Source organism: Ptychodera flava, chromosome 9 (assembly GCF_041260155.1).
Source record: "Ptychodera flava strain L36383 chromosome 9, AS_Pfla_20210202, whole genome shotgun sequence".
NCBI lineage: Eukaryota > Metazoa > Hemichordata > Enteropneusta > Ptychoderidae > Ptychodera > Ptychodera flava.
The window spans coordinates 31,312,023-31,330,609 of NC_091936.1; the positions used below are offsets into that span (position 1 = coordinate 31,312,023).

Consider the following 18,587-nt stretch of genomic DNA (forward strand, 5'->3'; position numbering starts at 1 on the left):
TATCCGTTGATCGACTATATAACCTATCAAGTTGCCAACGCTATAGAAATATCAGCCTATTACTTCACCATCCAATTATCCCAAATTAGTTCCAATCGTGTTATTTGTGGATTAAGCTTACTTGGATAAAGTCAACACTTGGTACACTAGTAAACTAGGAAGAAATAAGAAATTGCGAGGACCTGCTACTGGTTCTTCAAGTTCGCAAATACTCTGGAAATGAGACAATTGAAAGTGCAAAGTATTTTATTTTGTTTGTGATCGTACACTGCTCAAACAAATACGGGATAATATTTTACGTTTCATCCGTGGATTGTAATTTGCAGTGTTTGGTCTTGCAAGCAGATTCTGATCATGGGAAAGAGACTTCACACAGTGCATAGCATCAGCTCGGTGCTCAGACACTGAGATGAGAATGAACCAATAACAGGTCACGATTACTGCTGAGAACGATTTTGAGTGATCTTGAGAAAAAAAATGTTGAACAATTTCCAGACCAGACACCAGTTTTGCTTGAAAGGCCGAAATTGCTACAGTGTCACGTTCTTTGACATAAAATTGACATGTTTGGGTTGTTCGGTTTCCATCATGTTTAACATGATATGTTGCTTGCACAGAAAATAAACACAGTTGGTTCATTTATCGAGAAAATGCAAGATGCATGCGATGAACGTAAGTCTCTAGTAACTACGATTTTAATAATTTGTAAAAAGCTTGAACGATGAAATAGTACGAAAAGGATCAAGTTGAAACGCTGTTGCTTTTATTCACACGTAGATTCTGGAATGAACGCGAACTAGCTTCTCATTATATAATTTCTTTTCATTAATTTTTTCCAGTATACTACTAGTACATGCTTTCGAATTTGGTATCTTGATCAGAATGTTAAGATCCCTGCACCCTGTCGTAGAGGGCGCTTGTATGAGGTTATTGTGGGTCACGGTGAAAGTTCATATATATGTGGTCAAAACAAAGCTCGTAAAACGGTAATGTCGGACTCGTTTCATGGCAGGAGTCATAGACAATACAGGTATTTACTCATGTTGCAGTAGAGTGCCCAAAATATTAGTTATCAAGGGCCGTAGGCGTTAGCTGCGGTGCTGTAGCTAGACGTTTTGCCTGGGTATGCGGGTAGGACTGCTTTTCCCGCGCGACCCATATATATATATACAGTAGGCCTATACCACGGCAAAACCTCGAACTACAAGCACTGCAGCTGCACGGTATCGATATCCTGTGCTTTTGAGAGTGGTCGCGAGGCTTTGAAATGTTGAACTTAATACATAGTTGATTGTTTTTAGGCACCGTTGGATTGTAATAATCCACTGCACCATGCAATGTCCATACATGTGCACCAAACTAGGAAGGGCGTAGCGATCCTCGGTACAACCCTTCGTCGGTTACTGTTTGACTGGTTGACCTGATTACCTTCGCAAACTAAAGGAGTGTTGGAGGAATCGAGGGCAGACCTGAAAATTAATTGCATATCAGGCCTCGGGGGGGGGGGGGTTGATAGTCATCGAAGCTTTGTTCCTGTTAGTCAGGGTTACAGTACATTTCTAGGAGGTACCCCTTTATGGAGTTACTTATAAAGGGAATTGCTAGTCTAATGCATTGGTGCCTACAGCTTACCAAATATGTAATCGTCTGTAACATTTCATGACTGTTACCGCAAAAAAACACCCTGCCCCCAAAACACCCCAAAAAAACACTATGAAATGCCATAGCGTTTCTGTAGGAACCGCCAACACTTTGAGATAGCGACAATCACACAAGCTCTTGCCCCTTGATAACACTCTCTTCAAATACATGGATCGTATTTTTAGTTGTTTTTAAGTTGAATGTAAGTTCATTAAAATTCATATGTCAACAATAGCTATGCAGAAAACATATGTCTAGGCCATTGAGAGGACTAATTTGATAACTTTCACCACAAAGAGAACATAATCATTTAAAAACTAGAGATGTCATTTCAAAACCAAATTTGCATGCAAATCAGGTGTTTTTCCATTCTGTCTTTAGTATGTCTAAATTCTCACAACACTCTTTAATTCAATTATATTTAGTTTGGTATAAAAATGTTATGCTTCTAACTTCAAACAAATTCTCTTGGCATAGGACCATCCTACTGCCTCGCATTTATCTGTTCACCTGAACCAAGTTCAGTTGACTGGTTACTGAAGTTCAAAACCAACAATGCCGAAAGAAGTTGCTGTGGTAAGTTATTTGATGGCTTTCACCAAGAATGTAATAGGGCTGTCTTCATGGAAGAAATTTTATTTATGAGTAATATCCGCGCCAGCTTTGTGAGTTAAATTAGAACAGGACTTCATAAAATTATCCTTTATGCTAGACAAAAGAGACAGATAGTTGCATGACAGATTTCAAGCTGATATTTTGCATTTGATTTCTAACTTCCCAAAGGACGTATCGATAATTACATCGTTAATCATACATACTATATCTACATTGCCATCCTCCTATTGTTTGGGGCACATAGATATGAACAGTCACGTGATTTAACATTGTTAAAATTTAAGTTCATGGCAGGAACATCTTGCAGCGAAGCGTCGGAATGATAACATAAAACAGCTCAGCGAATAAAACCCGTAACTCTCTGAAACGTCTAGATATAGTTGTGTAGCTTGATGTCCGTTTCTTTGGCCATCATATTGACGTGCAAGCGCAGTCTTATCAATATAACCACACTGAAAGTTTGTTAGTATTACGTCCGACCCCGCCCCCTCCCTCCCCCACTTTCGCTACCATGTTGTCTAAATCACTTGACCACTGTCCCTCCTGAAAGGACTGTGGTCAGCAGCAGAGCACGGTCTACAGAGCATCAGAACATAACTGCTGTACGCCAAAGTTTCCCGATAACGAGTATTAATCCTCAGACGGTATGAAGCATAAGTATCAATCAACGATCAAAACAGAACTGAAATTGTACCATATAGTAGGTACATCGTCTTCTCAATTCGTACCGTGGATCCAAGTCAATTTTCCGGGCAAGGTTCACCGTTCCTGAATCCCGGTACAGAAGACAAGATGGTCCTCAGTAAGTGATAGAATGGACTACACCATGGAGGAGCTCCATGGTTATACTTTATTGTAAGTCGTTCAACGTACTAGAATACGCCCCCTGGGCATATATTCGAATCTCTCAAACTATTACAGTATCTTTTTTTCCTACTACTTGTGGGGATTAATTTTAAAGCTCACTGATTAAATAAAGTCTTCACGCGCTTATTTTTGTGAAACTGAAACATTTCGTTTTTCCTGATAGACTTTAGTTATTAATTAACACAACGGTTGCAGCCGTTTTGAATTTCAAGTGTCCGGTATTTTTGGATAGTTTGCTTTTTCTAAATTTTTCACGATGACCCCCTGATTTTTTGCTCACGTGTTGACACACGTGAGCATATGTCGCAGCGATGTCTGTCTGTCTGTGTGTGTGTGTGTGTGTGTGTGTGTGTGTGTGTGTCTGTCTGTCTGTGTGTCTGTCTGTCTGTGTGGTCAATATCTCAAAAACGGCTCATCAGATCAGAATCAAATCTGGTACATAGATTCAGTTTGCAAACGGCAAGAACTGATTAGTTTTTGGTGGGTGTGGCTTGCTTACTTTTTGCTCATTTGCATAATTAATGATTTTAGAAAAACGGATATACATTGAGAACGACTGCACACAATTTGATGAGATTTGCTACAAATGTTGATCACATCAAGATATATCAGCTGTGCAAGTTATTAAGGGGTGACGTGAAAGATAATTACTAATTTGCATATTTAATGAAATCTACTAATTAGGCATATATATCTGAATTTACTCGATCAAATTGACGAAACTTGGTATGCATATTGAGGATACTATGATTTAACATTACTGAAAGTCAATAAGCATTTTTACTTCATCCAAATCCTAATTTGCATATTTAATGACCTTTTGAAATTAAGGATATATATTTGAATTTAGATGACCAAAATTGATGAAACTTGCTATGTACATTAAAGATACTATGATAGAACATTATTAAATGTCATTAAGCATTTTTACTTCAGCCAATTCCTAATTTGCATATTTTATGAAACTTTCCTAATTAGGGGTATTTATCTGAATTGACGAGACCACAGTTGACGAAACTGGCTATGTACATTAAAGATTCTATGATAGAACATTATTGAAAGTCATTAAGCATTTGAACATTAACCAATTCCTTATTTGCATATTTAATGAACTTTCATAATTTGGGATATTTATCTGAATTGACTAGACCAAAGTTGACGAAACTTGCTATGTACATAAATATACTATGATACGACGTTACTGAAAGTCATTAAGCATTTTTACTTCATCCAGCTCCTAAGTTGCATATTTAATGAATTTTTGAAATTAGGGATATATATTTGAATTTACATGACCAAAATTGATAAAACTTGCTATGTACATTAAAGATACTATCATGTAGGCTAACATTATTGAAAGGCATTAAGCATTTTTGCTTCAGCCAATTCCTAATTTGTATATTTAATGAACTTTCCTAATTAGGGATATATACTTGGATTTATTTGATCAAAGTTGGCATAACATGCTATGTACATTGATGATTATACCAGGTTATACCAATATTGATAGTCATTTCGCACTTAAGTTTTCGTGTCAGCTAATTTATAGTTTGCATATCTAATGAGCTTTCAAAGTTTGGAATATATAGTTTGAAGGACTTGACCAAAGGCATGCAATTACACTTGCTATATAAAGTGGTGATACAACAGTCAAAGAAATTAAGTATTTCTATTTCAGCTAATTGCGTATTTGAATACTTAATGACCTATAAAGTTAATCTGTGGTGAATATTGTTCATTATGTTGATCATAATACTTTCAATGAAGTTGCAAACATGTGGCAAAGGTTCAAATTTACACATAACTGCAATATATAATGAAACACGTGAGCATTTACAGTTCATATCTGGTTAATTCTTGATTTCAAAAGGGAACGGTTTAAAGCTTCTTTCTGGAAAGTTTGAGCCAGAGTAGCTTAAGGTTCCAAGACAAGAAATTGACCATTTTAAACCAACAATTCTCTAGTATTTAAGAAGCTCAGAACCCCTGTAAATTGTATATTTTCGGAAAGCCTAGATATAGGGGAACAGTTTGGTCACCATAGTGTCACCATTGTTTACATAACTATCACGTGACAGGTAATTTGCATAACCTTTCAAAAATTGGTTTTCCCTATGTTTTGTTTCAATGCTTTGAGATATGTGGCTGAAATTTGTGTGAGTGCAAGCTGTCCTAAGGGTCTTCAAAAGTGTGTCTCAGAATTTTTTTAAACCTTCTACAACAGTTTTTATGCCAGAAAAACTTCCAGAGCAGTGAATTTAAGCGTAGTTGATTTCTTTAAAATTGTGCTCCAAAAAAACTAAGCAAGATATAAAAAATCTGAGACACACTTTGGAAGAGCGTTGTAACAGCTTGCATTCCAGCAAGTTTGAGTCAGATATTTTGAAGTATTGAGACAAAACATAGGGAAAACCGATTTTTGAAAGGTTATGCAAATTACCGTGTCACGTGATAGTTATGTAAACAATGGAGACACTGTGGTTACCAAAATGTTCCCGTATATCTAGGCTTTCAGAAAATGTATACTTTACAGGGGTTCTGAGCTTATTAACCGTTAGAGAATTGTTAGATTAAAAAGGTCAAATTTCTTGTCTTGGAACCTTAAACAAGTTTATCGTCCATTGAGGTAAGCCAGTATTGAAATACATAACTAAATAGTGAAAATACATTTTGCCATGTTTTATTCGTTTTACACGAAACGTATATATCATTGATTTCAAGTTACGACGGTGTACTCACTCAACCTTTTTTAGCTACTATAGACTACAGTCTATGGAAGCTATTGGTATGTATGTATGTATGTATGTATGTATGTATGTATGTATGTATGTATGTATGTATGTATGTATGTATCTATGTATCTATGTATCTATGTATCAATGTATCTATGTATCTATGTCCGTCCACTCAATTATCTTGAGAACCACAGTACTTACAGATTTGTTATTTGTTGTGTAGATACAAAATATGATTATGAGATACAGGTTTTTTGTTTTTTGATATTGTTGAAAATATGCAAATTAGCTCAAAAAAGGCGTTTTTGGTAAAAAATCTTCTTCTTCATAACTGCTGGTCAGACAGCTTTGATATTTGGTATACAGGTCCCTAGGGATGACCTAATTTAGATTTGTTCACATTGTGATGAAATATGCAAATTTGTATTGTTGAGGAATTTTTAGGTCATTTTTGGTCAAAAAGTTATTTCATCAAAACCACTTGTTCTCTAATGCGCCCGTGGACTGAGTTCCTTTCTAAGGTAATGAGTAAAGTCAACAAATCGGAAACCCGTGAAGTTGCAATAAGCTGCTCCGCTACTGTATTCGCTTTTCATTCATGGCTACGGATGCATTGGAACTAGCTACTGTGCGAAGTTACTTGATCTACTGTTTCGCCAAAATTGCAGGAAACAAGTCTCAGCAAATTTAATTGACCGACTTTTTTGCTGATCGCATGACCGTCGTGAAGGGTTTAAGTATTTTTCACAGAAAGGAAAACACCTATTTTCCCGGATCCATCCATAGTACAAGTGTGTATCTTTGCAGCGGCCACATTTAAGTTGAAACTCTGATGTTCATGAGGAATTCACTTGGTTACATCACGGTCCCTCTATTTCTGTGGGCAGGTAACGGGTGCAAACAAAGGCATCGGCTTTGCCATTGTGAGGGCGCTGTGCAAGAACTTCGACGGCGATGTTTACCTGACAACCAGAGATGAAGGTAGAGGGCAGCAAGCTGTCCAAGATTTGGAAAAAGAAAATTTACATCCAAAGTTTCATCAACTGGATATCACTTCAAAGGAGAGTATTGGTGAACTTAAAGAATTTCTAGAGAAAAATTATGGAGGTCTGGATGTCCTGGTGAATAATGCTGGGATATCGTACGAGGTAAGATGGTCGGCTTTCACATTGTTGTCAATTTGTTAGCCATCGAATTCGATTATTTGATTTCCATGGGAGTTAACTCATTTGCTTATTGTTAACACTGATTACATGAAAAATGAGACTCTCCTGGTCAAAAATTCACTTGATCAATACGTAGAGAAGTCAACACGCACAAAGTGTGGAACTTCGCGGGCCTTCTAGCTCACTGAACTGAAGAAATTCCGGTACTGAAAGTATCCTACATCATTTCCAGTCATTTCATTCGGCTAAAAGGTTTCGATTTCTCCACTTTTAAGGTAGTGTGCGCCTCGAAAGTGAAAGACAAACTTTTGCTCAAACTTGCCTTAAAGAATATTTCAACCATTCTCTTTCAAAATCAATAATAAAACTTAAGGGTCAGCTTGCAAATGTTTGTAATAGATAAACAAATAACCCAAGATTTACCGACATTTAAAATTAAAAATGGCCGCCACCCCTGTATCAACTCTATGGAGGAAAACAAAATTTTCGAATTTTGAAAACTAAGCTGGTAAAAAGTTTTCTTATACTAACAGCTTTAAAATGAATCCCCACAAGTGGTATATCAGGAGAGAATTTAAAAAGTTTGAGAGTCCGAATATCTGTCTCCGAGGTGCGTTCTGCCTTAAGACATTTTTCTGACCAGTCGTATAAATGCCATGAAATATGCCAAAGCCAGTCATTTTCCCTTCCAAGAGAAAGAAGTTTATAATTTCCCATTTTAAGAAAAAAGAAACGCTTTTGTTTGTACCTATGTAAGATGTACCTTTACGTTTTTATATTTATTTATTTATTGATTGATTATTGCTTTGTTTGAACTCATAACAGTTGAAGTACACAGCTCTATCTACAGAGCAAGCCGAAGTAACCGTAGCATGTAACTTCTTCGGGACGCTTGACGTGTGCGATGCATTGTTTCCACTACTGAGACCACACAGCAGGTATTGTGAGACAACCTTTCGAAACACACACTTGCAGATTGAGTTGGCACGGACAAGAGCATTCGCGTTCACTGGGAGGTCGGAACACGATCTCTATCAGCATTTTGTGATGCGTAGCCGCTCTAAATGAAATGTTTTCACATGTAGAAATGATCTTTCATATCGCCTGATCCCCTCCCCCCCCAAAAAAGATCAGCTACGATATACCATGGCTATACATCATTACGGTCCGGCGCTCCAGGACCTCCGACTCTACATGGAGGTCGCTGAGCGCACGCACACGGCTGAATCTTTCACTGTACGTTGTGTCAAAGGATACTGACAAACCCTGGTATTATGGTATTGTATATAATCTGGAAGGCTTGAACGCCCAGTAAACAACGTTGTATGTGGGTATATAAAAATCAAGAAAATTAGAACTCATGTGGAGAAATCTTCGGTCATTTTCCTTCAATGTCAACACTGCTGGCGATCCTACATCCTGAACAAATTTTGATTAAACAACTTGAAGGCAAAGACAGCAAATCTTTGCAAATTATTGCAGTTGTCTTACTGGAAGTGAAATACGCATTTTCAAGATTAAAAGATTCTCACTCAAATAAAAGGTTAAGGTGTGTGGTATACAAAACGTAAACTTAACAATGCACTCACTGTATAGATACAGTTGAATTGATTGTGGCTATGCTGTTTTGACTTTTAAATACTGATTAATATTCATTACCTTACTTGTCGGAAACATGAACAAGATACACATTATAGTAATATGCGCCTCGAAAGTTATAGACTTAAACTTTTGCTCAAATTTTCCTCAATGATTCTTTCGACCATATTACCAAAGCAAGAATAAAAATCAAGGGTCACTCTGCAAAATTTGCTTCTAGAGAGATAAATTACCAAAGATTTATTCCCGATATTTGAAATTCAAACCGGCCGCTACCCCTGTTTTAATCTATGGGGAAAAATAAAATTTTCGAAACACTAAGACAAGAGCTATAAATGAATCCCCACAAGTGCTAGATCAGAAGAGAAAATTTGAAAGCCCGGATTCTGTCCCCGAGGCGCGTTCTACCTTAATGTTTATTTTTCTCATTTTACGTTCAGGGTTGTGAACGTTGCCAGTAGGAGAGCAACAATTACATTGGGCAATATGGAAAAAGAATTGGTCAGTAAGTTCAGATCGTCGACTCTGACACAGACTGAATTAATTGCGTTGATAAACCAGTTCGTAAGGTGAGTGTATGTGTTTTATCTCGTTTTTTATCGGGTAAGGTCAGAGTAATAACACTATTATGTCACACGAAACACCGAGAAAATGACAAAAAGAAGTAGAAATATTCATTCACTTCAAACAAGCACAGTGTCTGTGCATTATCAAGGTCACGAAGATATAATCTATAGCAATAGTTATTTTATTGCCGATTTATTGGGAAATCGCTAATGGAAATTGTAGGAAGCCGAACACTACAGTGAAAAATTCTTAAACTCTCTGTGTTCAGACTACAACCGTCTCCCGGCCCCGGAGGGACGGCAAGGGACGGTAAGACTACTATTCTTAAAATCGGAGTGAAAGAACCCAATCAACTCGCACGTGCGGTGTTCACTGCTCTACCCATAGACAGAGGGGGCCTCCTCTACTGTCTATGCTCTACCCTGTCTATAATCAGTATGTTTTCTTGTGGTTCAACTCAAATGACGGATTTGCAGAACAACGAATGGAGATAAAGCATAATGTTCTCACTTGATTTGTAATTTTCTCTAGCGATTTGAAGGCGGGAAATCATATAGCAAAGGGGTGGCATAACTCCCCGTATGGTACTTCGAAACTTGGGGTTATCGCCCTGACAGCTGTACAAGCCCGGGCAATGGCCGGAGACTCCAGAGAAGATATACTCATTAATTGTGTAAGTCTTAAACAGTGATACACAGTCGCAGTAAGGCAAAGATAAAAGAATTCGACTTTTCTTTCGAAAGAAATGTTTTGTCCTGCACGCGAAAAAGTAGCATTATTTGCTTTACCATCATCACAGTCCACATATCAGCTCCTGCGACTTCTCACTGCCATCTGTATATGACCTCTCACATAAGGGTCAATGTCTCACAGTGCTTCAAGATCCGGATTCAGACCTATAAATAAATAGTCAAACTACAAATTTCGACTGGCCTAGGCGGTCCAAAACATCGGCGCCTGAGGCTACTCACTGCCAAATTGACGATGCTGAAGTTATTTTCGTATTCGTTTTCGTATCCGTTTTCGTATTCGTATTCGTATTCGTATTGGAGTCACTGACAGAAATTGTTATTTTTAGTCCAGGTTTCAGGTATGAAACGTGTGTGAAGACCTCTAAGTGGTCCCTGACTTCAAAGTGGTCCCCGTAGTTGTAACTGAACTGAAATTTTACGCAGTCCAGGGATTTTTCCATTCCTATATTTGCATAAAGTTGTTCAACTTTGTACATTGCCATTACTAATCTGTTATTTTGGTCCTTTTTGATATATGCGCTCACTTTTATTACTTTTTCAAAATCCCGACGCATTTTACCAGCCCAACTGCGCGTCCAATTTTTTCACCTGGTTAGGGTGTCTCATATTAGCATCATGGGAGATTGCGCTGCACACAGCACGGTCGAGACCAGCGACCCACCGATCACTGTACAGATATGCGGATGTCCATATGGCCTAGAAGTTTACTGAGTGAGTACCAGCTCAAACAGTCATTAATTTCAATCTTGTTGCTCGACGTTATATTTCATACTCGCATACAGGCGTTCTGTTTACTGGGTAGCTCTGCATGGCAGGGCTGTGTGTTACCGGCGTTATACGGCCTCCCACCACATGTGTTGGGAGGTCGTATAACCAGGTGTGTGAAGTTGGTTCCTAGTTCCTAGTCCTAGTTCCTTATTCGACCCGATCTGAATAAGGAACTGCAACGTGAAGTTGGTTCCCGGTTCCTAGTTCCTTATTCGGCCCATTCTGAATAAGGAACTGCAATGTGAAGTTGGTTCCTAGTTCCTAGTTCCTTATTCGATGGTTCCCAGTTCCTTATTCGGCCCATTCTGAATAAGGAACTGCAATGTGAAGTTGGTTCCTAGTTCCTAGTTCCTTATTCAAAATTACATATTTGACCAATTCTAATCGTATTAACGCCATTTGCACTAGTTCCTGATTCATTTCTTAGTTTCTAATTCAGTTCCCGATTCAAAATAACATTTTTGTCCCAGTTTACCCCTTTTCAACCAAATTTTACTGCAAATAGAAACCTAGTTCCTAGTTCCTTATTCGATGGTTCCCAGTTCCTTATTCGGCCCAGTCTGAATAAGGAACTGCAATGTGAAGTTGGTTCCTAGTTCCTAGTTCCTTATTCGATGATTCCCAGTTCCTTATTCGGCCCATTCTGAATAAGGAACTGCAATGTGAAGTTGGTTCCTAGTTCCTAGTTCCTTATTCAAAATTACATATTTGATCAATTCTAATCGTATTAACGCCATTTGCACTAGTTCCTGATTCATTTCTTAGTTTCTATTTCAGTTCCCGATTCAAAATAACATTTTTGTCCCAGTTTACCCTTTTCAACCAAATTTTACTGCAAATAGAAACCTAGTTCCTAGTTCCTTATTCGATGGTTCCCAGTTCCTTATTCGGACCATTCTGAATAAGGAACTGCAATGTAAAGTTGGTTCCTAGTTCCTAGTTCCTTATTCAAAATTACATATTTGACCAATTCTAATCGTATTAACGCCATTTGCACTAGTTCCTGATTCATTTCTTAGTTTCTATTTCAGTTCCCGATTCAAAATAACATTTTTGTCCCAGTTTACCCCTTTTCAACCAAATTTTACTGCAAATAGAAACCTAGTTCCTAGTTCCTTATTCGATGGTTCCCAGTTCCTTATTCGGCCCAATCTGAATAAGGAACTGCAATGTGAAGTTGGTTCCTAGTGCCTTATTCAAAATAACACATTGGACCAATTCTAATTGTATTTAGGCCATTTTCATTTCAGTTCCTAATTCATTTCTTAGTTTCTAAATCAGTTCATGATTCAAATAATACATTTGTCCCATTTTACCCGTTTGCAACCAAATTTCACTGCAATGAGAAGCCTAGTTCCAGTTCCTTATTCGATGGTTCCTAGTTCCTTATTCTACTCAATCTGAGTATGGAACAGCAACGTGAAGTTGGTTCCTAGTTCCTTATTCAAAATAACACATTTCACCTAATTTATTTAGGTCATTTTCACTTCAGTTTCGGATTCATTTTTTAGTTTGTGTATCAGTTCCCGATAATACTTGTGTCTCATTTTACCTGTTTCAACCAAATTTCACTGCAGTTCCTGATTCAACTGATAATTAGAAGCCTAGTTCCTAGTTTCTGATTCAACTCAATCTAAATAAGAAGCTTCGACATCGAGATGGTTCATAGTTCCTAGTTCCTTATTCAAAATAGCACAATTGACCAATCCTGAGTGTATTTAGGCCATTTCATCTGCAGTTCCTGATTAATTTTTAGTTTCTTATTCAGGTCCCGATTTAAAATAATGCTTTTGCCCAATTGTGTGATTTTCAACCAAATTTCACTGCAGTTCCCGAGTCAACTGATGAAAAAGTAGTCTATTTCCTAGTTCCTGATTCGGTTCCTGATTCAAAATAACTCATTTGACCAATCTAAATGTGTTTCAGGCATGTTAGAATTTACTGCACTTTAGAATTTTAAAGGTAGATCTCGCCACGTTTTCATACGATTTTGTCTATTGTGGTAAACATAGCAGTGACGCTCTTGCTGCTGTGGTTATACAGAAACAAACATATTTACACATAATGGGACCTCTTTGGAACATTTTTCTCATGCATGTAGTGGCGTATTTTCAGAAAAAAAGCGAAGAAGTAATCACTTTCTCACTTTGAACCACTCGGCATTTACGGAAATAGCCGAGCACGCCTCGTTGTGATTGTCGTTGCCATGGTGTCATGGATACAATTTACATATCCGAAAAGTATAGAAAATGTATTTGTTTTCCAAAATGTCTCTGTGTGTGTTTGTTTTGGTCAAAAATACGCGAAAGTATAGAGGGAATGGGCCGTTTTGTGATCTGTAAACAGCAATCAACAGTAGAGCGTCTTAAGAAAAAACTGTTTCAGAATTTTTCAATTCCGTTTGAATATTTTACAATAGGATGTGAAAGTGACAACTCCGGTGACTTATTGAAAAACTCCAGGTTTGTCACTTTCACACCCTACTGTGCACAAAAACTAAAACAATTTTAAAATTCTGAGACACTTTTTTCCTAAGATACTCTACTGTTCATTGCTGTTTCCAGATCACCAAGCAGACCACTCCCTCTATACTTGTGTATTTTTGACCAAAACAAGAAAAAATCCACATATTTTGGAAAATAAATACATTTTCTATAATTTTCAGATATAGAGTTTATAGAAAACATATACTTTATTGGGTCAAAAACATCATCTTCAATGAGAAATACTGAGAAATACAGGATTCAAGAATGGTGCATGTCATCCTTTAGAAAAGAGTAATTTACTTTGTAACATACTCTATCTAAGAATGACACCCAATAAATTGAATTTTAAACATACCCTTAATTTTAACAGGCTAGACACTAAGTGTATCGGACGGACGAGTCCATCAAAAAACAGCTTAAAACGATCGCAATACATCTGCCTGTTACTGTGTTAAATGATCAACAACACAACTGTGTGTCCTTGACAATAGTAGTATCATTAATATGTAAAAATAAAATGAAAAAATACATTAAAAAAGGGTTGGTTTTAAACAAATGTTATGTTCTAGCACAATGTCATTTGTTTATTTTTCTAAATGTAGAAAATGCATTGGTTTTGCCCAGACAATTACTGGATTGTGAGAAAAAAATTATCATAGTCACATTGCGCGTTGCCAGCCAGCAGTATGCTACATGCGTTACCATTACAACATCGGTAAACTAACTTGACGGTCCTGTGAACTCTGTCGATCAAAATCACATCTCTTGGATGCTTTTCTCTCACAATTTCAGTAAAGTTGAAATACGGTATACACAAACTAAATTTACTGTTTAAATCAAGTATACCTTTTGATCGACCTTTCTTTGGGAAAAATATTCCAGGAGATGATTGATACTATCTGTTCAAACAATTAGTTTACCCCCCCCCCACCCCCCCCACCCCCGCATTGTGCCTGGACAGTGGCTGAGGTTGAGACTTGTTTTACAGTTTATTCAACAATCCTTGATGTTTACACTTGTTTGTGTTATAGAAAGATTACGTTATTTAAAAGTTAAAGTTATATATTAAAGTTACCTAAACTAAATGTAATGGCTGTATGATTCCTTTGTATATGTAAACCCTTGATTTCAAATGTCTTTATTGACATGATAATACTTGACGATGACAGTTAAACATCTTCTGAAGTTCTGCCATTTGACTTGTCAGTGCAATCTGCCTATGTCGCAATCACACGAGAGACAACAATATTTATTAATCCGTGGCATTTTCAGGCCAATCGAATTTGAATGTCAAAATCGAAGAAGGAATTCTGATTCTTTCCGTGAATGTCGTTTTTAGAGTTGGCATTTCCAACATCGGATTTTACATGTAACGCCGTGCATTACGCGGCCAGCTTATATTTGATGATGATATTAGAGAGCGAAACGCGTATTAGCTCGAAATCCGGCACATATGCAATGTTCGCACGAAACAAGTGAGAAGATGTAAAGACCATCGTTTGGCAATATGCTAGGAATAAATTGAATATCGAAATTTGGTGTAGAACAGGAAGTTAATTCATTTGTCAATGTTTCATTTGTAAAGGCGGAGCCTCCTTTTAAAAGGGCGCGAAGCCGTGGTTGCGTTCACTGTGTAAGTGGACACCAAATAGGCAACACGCGGGCACACGCTCCAGAAAATGCCACTTTTAGATTTTTTCCGGCCGCAACAGGGCAGAAAACTACCAAGCAGTCAGCGCGAAGCTGCTGCCGATCAAACTCTGTGGTTACATTCAAATTCTAACGCAACTGGAAGACGATATTTTTAGGAAATTCGAGCGTTGGTGTTGGGGAATCAATCAAGTGTTGGCAGTGATTTCTGATTTCGCCAGTACTTCTGTCACTTGACATGTTTTTTGAGCCATTGTCCTCCTCATACAGTGTTATCACACCTTTTTGAAAACTCTTTATTTTACTGTGACATCTTCCATTGGATTTCTTATCCCCACAATACATTGGCTAATTGTGCTTCTTGGGCCATTCTCCATGTGCATGTGATAAAGGAGACTGTTGTCTTCGAAAGCTCATGCTGAAGCAAAACAGTTCATCTTTGTGTGCTACCCAAACCAATTATAATTGTATGTTAGGAGTGGTAAATAAGTGTACTTATTACTTGTATTCAGCCAAGAGATATGAGGGTCTCTGAGAACTTGTTAGACTTGCTCCAAGTCTATGGACTTAAATTCGAAATAAAATGATAACATTTCAGCAAAAATAGTAGAGTATTGATAAAGCGTGTGATGACTGAATGTGTAAGCCATAAGATCGAGAGGTGACCAAACTCCAAATACATGTACTTATGCTATAGAAACCTTAGCTACACAAGGAATATCTTAATTGATTACACTTAAGGATAAGGATTACAAATTCAGTAAAATTAAAAAATCATGTCAATTTTATGAAAATTTGCAGAGACATTCTTTTCCATTAAGAATTCCAAAAATGAAATAAAAATAGGGGTCACCGTGCTCGTTTCCATGGAAACGTACTGCAAAAGATGACTCCCTAGCTCTGCAAATATCTCACGGTAGTTAGAAAATGGGATGCTACATTCAATTTTGTACTTGGAAATTGAAAGAAAAGCATTGTAACTATAATTTCGTCATTTAAATGATGAAAAAATTTGATTATTTAAGATTTGTAATCTTTCCATGAGATTTTTAAACTAGAAACAATTTCAAATGTGACTTTTGATTAATTGTCTATTATTGAAACTTCTGTAGCTATGCAAAAAATCATGTCAATTTGATGAAATTTGGTTAAGTAATAGAACAAAGCAATGTGATTATTATGACAATTTAAAAAGTGATGGTCACCATCTTTGTTTTTCAGGTAAACTAACTTTTTATACCAATGTAAAACCCAATGCAGGGCCACTACAGGAGTTTCAACCCTCTTGTTTAAAGAATATCACTGACTTAGGGGGTCGTGTGACTGTCTATCAGAGGTCAAGTGTGTCACTACTATTTAACATCAAAACGAAACTTTAAGACAGAGCTGTTTTTTAAATAATGATACTTTTCCGCAATTATATACTGGAACAGCCTGTTATCTTGGTCATTTTAAGACCCCCTAGGGTCCTAATTATTTCCTTGGGACCCTATGGGAAATTCAGCCATGCTCACATGCATTCATGATGCTTACTCTGATGCAGCTATTTTATGTCTGATGCTCTTAAAATGCCAACAACTTTTATCATTGAGTCCAAACAATTTGTAATTTGATCAGATAGAAAAAATTGACTCTTGCAGTGTATATGTGGTTAATTTTACCATTGTCAAGCAAATTTTCAATTATTTCATGAAATTTACCATTGAAACAAAAGTCTTTCATTTCTGCAAGGATTTCAAGTATTAATATATGTCATGATAAAGAAGAAAACAGTGAAATGAATGAAACAGACCACTGGAATAGAAATGAAATGGAAAGAATGAAATAGACCACAATGCAATATGTTCCATGAGAATATGTCACATTTATTCAGAACACACAGAATTACTTGGAAATACATTCGGAAAATAAACCTGTGTGTATGTCATGTAACATTCCTAGACAAGAATGATATCATGCATATCTCCCTAATCCAATGTGGTTAAATATATGACTCAAAAACAAAATCTTAAAAAGATGTTAACTATTATTTAAGGATATATGAGTGTTACATTTGTAACCAAGCATGGAATTTGTCTCTTCTGATAGGATTGCATGGAGAGTTGCTGGAAAAGCAACTGCTACTATTGTCATTTTAATGAAAATTTGCACACAACTTAGTCAAAAGAAATAAATAACAGTGATACGCTAATACTGTATTGTCACTACGCTTAATTTTAAGATAACGGCATTGAATGATTTCGGCCATGTAGAAAAATGCTGACTCAGCATTTATCCTCAAAAAATATTAAAATTCATGGTCTTGTGTAGCTCAAACGAGCGCGGGGAACCCCATATTTTATTACACATTTTGATCATGCTTACAAAGAAGAATCCAAGAATTAAAAAAATCGACAGTTTAGGAAATGACAATACTTTCATTTTTTACCGCTTGTACATTCTTTATTATATTTCACACCCAGAAAGCTTCTAGCAGTAAAATGTAAACTGTAAACTCTGTTGAAAGTTAAAATGCAGATCTAGACAGGTCAACCAAAACAGAACTAGGGATCTGTTTGTATCTATACCGTCTCCACTTGTTTGCCTCTATTCTTTCTGTATCATTGACCCTGGCTGAAATCTCTACAATTAACTTACATGTTTTTAAAGGCAGAGCTGACCAAGCCAGGATACCAAGACAATGCCAGAGGTTTGAAGATACTTTGGCCAGGGTCATACAAAAAGAACAGACAGAGGCAAACAGTAGATATGCCAACAGATAAACAAAAACAGATACATATATAGACTCATTACTTTCTGTTGGCCTGTCCATCTCTTTGTGTCATATTGCCATGCATACACAGTAAGTGAAATATATCATACACAGATAAGTCTTGAAGTGTAAAATCTCTTCTGTAGACAGAGTACCTTAATAATTATTTTGTTAAATGGCTAATACTGTATATTGTTATTACACTCATGGTTTTTGAGTAGATATTGTAATATTCATAAAATTACCATTTCTGTTTGAAGGAGATAGCAATCTCAACAATATATTCGAACAGACTTTTTTTTTCAAGTTATTGGGATTATTTTGCAGTAGAACAGGCACTCTGCACTTGTGATGGTCAAAAAAGAATATAGATTTCTATGAATGGATACAACAAAAGAAATCTACATAAACTGATGAAATATCATGACTTTACAACGATAAGCTGATGACAGTCTTGCCTGCCTGAAAAAAACTGCAATATAACTTCACTTAATATTTATAAAAATGACAATCAAAGAATTAAACTGCAAAGAAATGCATTGAAATGAAGTGCAACTTCACCCCCTGACTACCACCAACAATATATTCACATTTACCACAGGCTAAGTTTATATCAAGTTTTAATTATAATATAATTTGTGTATTGTTGATAATTTAATTTTACTTATTGTAATTAATAAATTAGTTTTGTAAAAAAAAATATCAATATATAAAATTTTGATTTTTGCATAGATTTTTGTGCATAAATTATGCAAATTTCATAATACATCATCTCAGAACTTTCTCTCACTAAATGTAAATGTTAATTTCTTATGGCGCCGGATTTCCAGCATTACAGGTAGTCAAGGGGTTAATATCCTTGTCTACAACCGAGGAGAATTGTGGGTAATCTCACTTAAATGCTATATCTAGTTCAATTATACGAGTATAAACCTTAATGCAGTTGGCTGGCTGGTGTGAAAGGCTCAAATAAACCATTTAGGATGAAA

General features: G+C 36.5%; 1 pseudogene; it reads left to right on the forward strand.

Moving 5' to 3' along the window:
• Positions 1–72: 72 nt before the first annotated feature.
• The window catches only part of LOC139140649 (carbonyl reductase [NADPH] 1-like), a 45,775-nt pseudogene continuing 27,260 nt past the window's right edge, over positions 73–18,587 (forward strand).